This window comes from Meles meles, chromosome 2 (assembly GCF_922984935.1).
Source record: "Meles meles chromosome 2, mMelMel3.1 paternal haplotype, whole genome shotgun sequence".
Lineage (NCBI taxonomy): Eukaryota > Metazoa > Chordata > Mammalia > Carnivora > Mustelidae > Meles > Meles meles.
In genome coordinates this window covers 183553694-183561687 of record NC_060067.1, presented here as the reverse complement: position 1 = coordinate 183561687, position 7994 = coordinate 183553694, and the positions used below count along the sequence as shown (strand labels likewise).

Below are 7994 nucleotides of genomic sequence, written 5' to 3'. Positions count from 1 at the left end.
GTAGTGTATTTTGAGTGGATTTTTGTGAATAATGTGCAGTAGAAGGTCTGAATGTATTTTTTTGCATGTGGATATTCAGCTGTCTGAAGACTATTTATTAAAATTTATTCCTTACCCATTCATTGGTCTTCATACCCTTGTCAGAAGTCAACTGACTATAAATGTATGGGTTATTTCTTAACTCTCAGTTGTATTCCTTGATCCATAAATTTATCTTTACACCAGGATTACTGTAGCTTTATAGTAACATTTGAATTCAGGACTTGTTCTTGTTTTTAAAGGTTATTTTGGCTTCCAGGATCCCTTGCATTTCCATATAGATTTTTGAGTTAGCTTGTCAGTTTCTACAGGGAATCTGGAGGCCCTCTGGTGATTCACTGTGGCCCTTCCTCCCAGCTCTTCCTGCCCAAGCTGCCTCTGCCACTTGGGCTACTCTGGGGAAAACATGGCGTCTGCTATCAATTTGTGAACAGTGTTAGCTCTCAGCTCAAAAGCAAATGATTTAACTTTGTGAACCAATCAATAAGAATAAGGAACTTTTTGCAACTTTTTGTAACTTATTGTACCTGGGCACTATGTTTGGGGCTCTGGATGTCTTAGAACACTTCTTGGGTGTCCTTGCCCTTGTGTTTGCAAAGTTTTCTATGCCTAGTGTTCCTGGTTTCCACATATGATTTTTTTTTTCCAGTTCTTTTCCACATATGATTCTTAAAGGTATTGCTTTTCATTAGTACTTGTAATGGGGAGTATATTCAATATGCGACAAATAATTTCACTGGGCTTTGCTGTCAGTTAACAAATGCACTTGTGGAAGCAAAGAGCCCTTGGGAGGAATTGGCATCTTAAAGTAGCAGTAGACAAGCTTCAGATGAATACAAACTAACTAACTTCAATACATGCTGATCTTTGCCAGCTTTACTTGTGACAAGCGGCAAAATGCTTTAAGTGTGCCCTTCCATATTTTGACATAGATATGATGGGTAACTGTAAAGAGAATAGAACTCTACTAATCATGGTTTTTGCTGTCTGTATTTTATGGTGTTTTGACAATTTAGGGAGCCCTGTGGACCTGGGAAGGGGTTAGCTAATTCCTAGAGACAGCTAACAACTTGCCTGTGAGCGTGCATCTGATATGCAAGCCAGTCAATCCCTCCAGCTATTCCTCTGTCTCATTTTCAGACTCCTGCAGTCAGGAACATTATCCCCCTGACCTAAATCACCCCAGATCCAGGTACAGGACAACTAGGGATCACTGCTATAATCTGAAGCCTACCAAAATTTGCTTAGCTTGCTTGATTTACCTTGCCTGTTTCTTCCTTCAAAAACCAGAATAAAGGCTTTGAGCCACGTTTTCCCCTTGCTCCTTCTGCCACCTGACTGACCCTGCTGCTTCCCCATGCGGCCCTGTGTGGAGGGGTGTGTCTCCTCCTCTTGGGAACTACTTAGCAACAGTATTTACTTTTTTTAAATATTTTATTTATTTATTTGAGAGAAAGAGAGAGAACAAGTAGTGGGGAGGATCAGAGAGAGAGAGGGAGGAGCAGATTCCCCACTAAACAGGAAGTCCAATGTGGGGCTCAATCCCAGGACCCTGACCCTGGGATCAGGACCTGAGCTGAAGGCAGAAGCTTTAACCGACTGAGCCACTCAGTGCCTGCAAAGATATCTTCAGTGGCAATTATCCCCTGATCTGTTGGCCTTTTTATATCTGAAAAAAAAAAAAAAAAGAAAAAAAAAAAAACTCAAGTGCATTTTAGAATAGCACACAAAGCCCTTTTTACTATACTGTTACATGGAGGGTAATTCACATAGGCTAACAAGCACTCTCCTTCCCCAAACAGGCTAACCCCACCCCTGCCACAGTGATCAGTCATGTCATATTGAAGTCATGTAAAAAATGTATTCTAGCTTCTCTGATACTACTTGGCCGAGTACAGTAGCTACCAAAACATAGATCTCAGATTATGGCTAGATTCATTAAATCCCTTAGCAATGTTTACCATGAGTTAGCACAATGGTATTCAACCAATTAATCTTGCAGAACTTTGAAACCTGGTAAGCAATTGAAGTGAAATTTTTACTTAGGTTAATTAACATTATAGGACTGGAGAAGGAAAACTTGTCATCTCTTTAAAAGAAATTGAGAGGTGTCTGGGTGGCTCAGTCATTAAGTGTCCGCCTCCGGCTCAGGTCGTGATCCCAGGGTCTTGTGATCGAGCCCCACATCGGGCTCCCTGCTTGGCAGGAAGCTTGCTTCTCCCTCTCCCCCTGCTTATGTTACCTCTCTCACTGTGTCTCTCTCTGTCAAATAAATAAATAAAATCTTTATTAAAAAAATAAAAGAACATTGAAAGATTGCAAAGACTTTTTGAACATTACTGTTATTCGATATGGCAAGTTGTGTGCAATCTGGACCTCAAGAGATGGAAAAAATATCTACCACACAGGATATAAGATGATGACATTTTTGCAAGTATTAATCAAAAGAATATTATGATCACATTCAGATCATATATGTAATATACAATATTATTCAGTAATATATGTAATATACAATCCAGAATATAATATATAATCCAGCCATGCTTCATAACATTGATCAGGAAATGTTGAAATCTATAGAGCTTGATGAGTGACTGAAAACCAAGGATGAAGAGGGGCTCTGAATCCCCAATCTGTGCAAAAGAGGATCCCAGAAGGTAAATCAGTAAACAAGCCATCAGCTTACTCTTGAAACTACATGCATCTGAATTAAACAAAGGTGAGACCATCATCTTGGCCAGTGGGGAGTGTTAGAAGTGTGGCAAGGAGGATCAAGGCTGGTCCTGGATATTAGACAATTAAACTTCTTTTCTTTTGGATGTTAGACAATTAAATTTTTTTGACATCTTCAGTCCCGTGTTTTCAGATACCATTCTTTCTACAAAAAAAAGGAAAAATTATCAAACTTTACAGTATGCTGCAGATTTATTTATCCTCAGGTTCATGGTATTCTTGCATTAAATCTACCTTTTTTCTTAGATTAAAAATAAACCTTTCAGTTTTGTTATTGATTGCGTTGACTCTGTGGATGAATTAGAGGAGTATATTAGTTTCTGATTGCTGCTGTAACAAATTGCCATGAACATAGTAGTTGAATATAGTGCAAGTTTATTTTCTTACAGCCCTGGAGGTCAGAAACCCAAAGTAAGTGTCACTTAGCTATGATATCCATGCGGCTGGTTCCTTCTGGAAGCAATGAGGGGAGAGTCCGTTTCCTTGCCTTTACAGTGTCTGGTGGCTGCTCTGTTCCTTGGCTGTGGCCCCTTCCTCAGTTGTCAAAGTTCATTACTCCAGTCTCTGCTTCAGCAATTTCATTGTCTTTTTTTTTTTAATTTCATTGTCTTTTGACTCTGACTCCTCCTGTGTTCTTATAAGGACCATATGATTATACTCTGTGTATCTGGATAATCCAGTATAATCTCTCCCTGCAAAATCCTTAATTAAACCACATCTGCAGAGTCTCTTTTGCCATACAAGGGGACATTCACAGGTTCCAGAGATTAGAATGTGAACATATTTGGGGCAAGGCATTATTGCCATTCATAGTATTTCCATCTTGATAATATGAAGTCTTCTGACTCATGACCATGGGATGTGTTTTCATTTATTTAGATCTTCTTTAATTTCTTTCAATAGTGCTTTGTCATTTCCAGTGTATAAAGTTTTCACTTCTGTTAAATTGATACCCGAGTATTTTATTCTTATCGATCTATTATAAATGGAATTGCTTGCTTAACTTCATTTTACAAATGATTAATCTAGTATCCAGAAATGCAATGGATTTTTGTATTTTAATATTATATACTGCAATCTTATTGACTCATACATTAGTTCTAATGGCTTTATAGTGGATTACATAGAATATTTGATATTCAAGCCCATGCCATCTGAAATGGAGATTATTTTATTTCTTCTCTTCCAATCTGGATGACTTTTATCTCATTTTCTTGCCTACTTGCCCTGGATAGAACTTTCAGTAAAATATTGAATAGAAATGGTGAGGTCAGACATCCTTGTCTTCAATGCATATTTATTATAAATGAAATCTCAAATTGAATTTAGAAAAATCAGAATTTACAAGTAAGTAAAGTGTCAGAAAATACGATCTTCTGTACTTCTGCATTTGGATGGAGTAGTTTGTGACAGATCAAGGTACTACCTAGAACAAGTTGGGGGAAAAGAGCGAAACGAAATATAAAACGTATAATAAAATGATCATTTTTAATCACATTGGAAAGTTGTGGAAGCAACATGTACTAGAGGAGCTATGGCCCAGGATCATCTTGAATCTTGGAAAGGTGAGCTGATTATCAGCAAGGACATTTTTTGGAAAGCATCTGCAATTTTGGATGTGGCCTAACATCTGAGAATATGAGCTTGGCCTGTGTCAAAAGCTTTAGAGGCAAGGGGCTAACATAAGAAATGAACCAGACATAGACTGAGGCCTAATAAAATTGAAACCTAAGCTTTATTCAACTCAGTATTAAGGTGATCAACTCCATCTCTATTTGTCTACATTTAAAAATTTACAATATTTTGGTTATAAAAATATTGCTATATTTGCCAATATAAAGGATCATATAGTTGAATACTGAGAGAGAATAAAACTAGAACAAAACAAACCTCCAGAGACTCAAGTGTTAAAAGTCATCAGACCAGAGCATGATTAATCATTAACCATGATTAATATATTCAAGGAAAAAAAAAAAAGATGAAAAAAGGATGAAAAATTTGCCAGATAATTTGTTTCTATAAAATGAATAAATGGAAATATTAAAATGGACAATTTTATCCTGACAATTCTATGAATGAATTTAACACAATAATACAAAAAATCAAGTGCCAAAATGTACAACTAAAATTTTTCCATACTCTTGGATGTTAGAACACGAATTTCTAAAAATTCCAAGAGTCAAAAGAAGAAATTTAAATAATATCTATATTGAAAACCATAGACTACATAACCCATTAAACTTGCTAGATGCAGTCATTGCAGAGTTTAGAAAGAAATTTACTACTTAAGTGCATATATTAGAAAATAAATACCTAAAAAAAAGTCAGTGGTGTAAACTTGATCTCACTAAGCTAGGAAAAGAAATCTAACCTATATAATGTATATATGAATGTATGCATATAAATAAGATAAAAACATAAATCAACAAAATTGAAGATAAAATATGCAATAGAGGAAAATTAACAAAGCCACAATTTGGTTCATTGGAAAAATTAATAACAGTGATAAACTGCTATCAAGACAAATAAATAGAAAAAAATGAAAACACACATTACCAATATCAAGAAAGAAAAAGATGATTTTTGTTTTTGTTTTTGTTTTTTTGAGAGCTAGAGAATGAGTGGGGAGGAGCAGAGGGAGAAGAGAAAGGATCCGAAACAGGCTCCATACTCAGCAATGAGCCCCAGGCAGCTCATGACCTTGAAATCATGACCTGAGCCAAAAATCAAGAGTCAAATACTTAGCCAATGGAACCACCCAGGTGACCCAGAAAAAAAAAAAAAGAGGATTTTAATGTAGAAATTAGATTCAATAAAAAGAGAATGAGAACATGTTTTGAAAGAATGAAAGTCAATGATCTACTTAGAAAGTACATTGAGTCTTGTCATTTTTCTTTTCAAAAATCTTCCAAAATCTTCTTGTTGCCCTGAGGATGAGCAAGGACAAGTATGATCTGCTGCTTGTCCTTAGATTAAGGTCATCTTCTGATACAGGACCAGCTCTTCCCCCTCAAAGTTACAGCTATACTGGCTATTGGCTCCCTTTAGTCTGTCATATGTAGAGTTCTAGCCATTATCAGGATTTTCTCAAATGCTGCTGCCTCTGCCCTAGACTCGGTGAGCCAGAGAATTTGTAATAGGGCTGCTTACTCTTGAGAGTCCTTGAAAACATGCTTTGCAATCTTGGTTTAACCTGATATAATTTCTTAGGCTATGAAAAATCCAGAGCATAATCTCCAAATAGATTATTGCAGTGAACTCTGTAATTTATTTTTCTTGAATTTAAAAAAGAGATGGTGGTTAAAAAGATAGTCCATAAATGCATAAAAAGAGAAAAGAGCAATCCATATTTCAATCTTCCGAAAGAAAAGTATTGTTAACATTGCTGAATAGTTCTACACTTTACTTTTATATAACATGATTTTAAGTAATTTTCCACATTATATTTTTATGAGTTGTAATATTCCATTATATGGATACATCATAAATAATCATTTCCTTTTGATGGAAAATAAACTTCTGATTCTTCTCTATTATAAAGAGTGCTTTCGTAAACTTTTTTTCATAAAGCACTTTTGGACTTTAGGTTTCTTTCTTTAGACCACATTTCCTAATTGTGTCATTATTAGGTCAAAAAGTATGCACAATTTTAGAGTGATTACTATATAATGCCAAAGTACTATCTAAAGCAAAATGCTACTGCTCAGTTCATTAGAAGAGTATTTCAGTGCCCACTCTTTTAAGCTCTTCCTACAACTGGATTTTCTCAATTTTTAAAATATTTTCTAATTGGGTAACAGATACCATGTTTATTTTAAAGACAGATTTCTAAAATATATAAATAAATAAATAAAGACAGATTTCTATTTTTTTCCTGTTTCAGTTTTTATTTTTTTGTACTATTGAGCTTGAATGTTTTCTTTTTTTTTTATTTAATTTTTTTTCAGTGCTCCAAAATTCATTGTTTATGCACTACACCCAGTGCTCCATGCAATATGTGCCTCCATAATACCCACCCAGATTTCTATTTATTTTATTGCAACTAATTTCTATAGAGGTTTGTGGTTCAGTTGCATTTTCCCTTGTTTACACATGTTTTTATTCCTTTTTTTATTAGAATATTGTCTTTAGGTAGATAACTTTTCAGACCACTTGACATCATCAGCAGTAAAGTTACACAGCCCTTATGTATAGAATAATACAAAGTATAGATGTCTTTAAGAAGTAAAGGGGGTGTTAGTTTTCTTGAAAAGTACTTGAATTGACCTTCAAACCATTCATCACACAGTTTATAGTAACTAACCATTCCTCAATTTGTTGTTCTTTACTACTCCTTGCAAAGCACTATATTAGACATAGTTAAAAGCAGAGTTCCTAAGGCGTATCTGCTCTGTATTGGAGAGAGGTTGCTGATGAAATTGTTAATTAGCAATTTATCAAGATATCCATGTCATTGTGTATTGTAAAATGCCCATGGGCCAAATGTAAATTATCCATAAATTAACATAGGAAAAGCAAAAGCCAGATCAGCAAGTTGAAGGTCATATCTACCTGATGCACTGAAATGCTAATCAACCCATAATTATTAAAGATGAATATGGATAGAAATAAGCCCTTCTAAACAAAACCTACACATTATCATGTACCTTAATTCACTTAATAAAACTTCCAAATTAAGTTCATAAAATTGTTAAAAGTCAGTCCCATTTCCTCTTCAATAAATGTAAAATTTTTCTAGTGAAACCTATACAATGCAGACACTTAGAGCATCATAAATGGCATTAGGAGATACCTAATGGAGGGGGGAGGAGTTAAGATGGCGGAGAAGTAGCAGCCTGAGACTACATCAGGTAACAGGAGATCAGCTCGATAGCTTATCTAAACATTGCAAACACCTACAAATCCAACGGGAGAGCGAAGAGAAGAACAGCAACTCTAGAAACAGAAAATCAACCACTTTCTGAAAGGTAGGACTGGCGGAGAAGTGAATCTAAAACGACGGGAAGATAGACCGCGGGGGGAGGGGCCGGCTCCCAGCAAGCGGCGGAGGAACGGAGCACAAAATCAGGACTTTTAAAAGTCTGTTCCACTGAGGGACATTGCTCCAGAGGCTAAACCAGGGTGAAGCCCACGCAGGGCCAGCGTGGCCCCAGGCCCCGCAGGGTCACAGAAGGATCGGGGGTGTCGGAGTGTCGCAGAGCTCGCAGGTATTAGAACGG

The 7994-nt window shown here is 36.1% G+C and overlaps 1 pseudogene; it reads left to right on the top strand.

Annotated features, from left to right (window-relative positions):
- The first annotated feature begins 485 nt into the window (after nucleotides 1-485).
- LOC123936958 lies at nucleotides 486-2734 on the top strand (annotated as a pseudogene).
- The last annotated feature ends 5260 nt before the right edge of the window (nucleotides 2735-7994 follow it).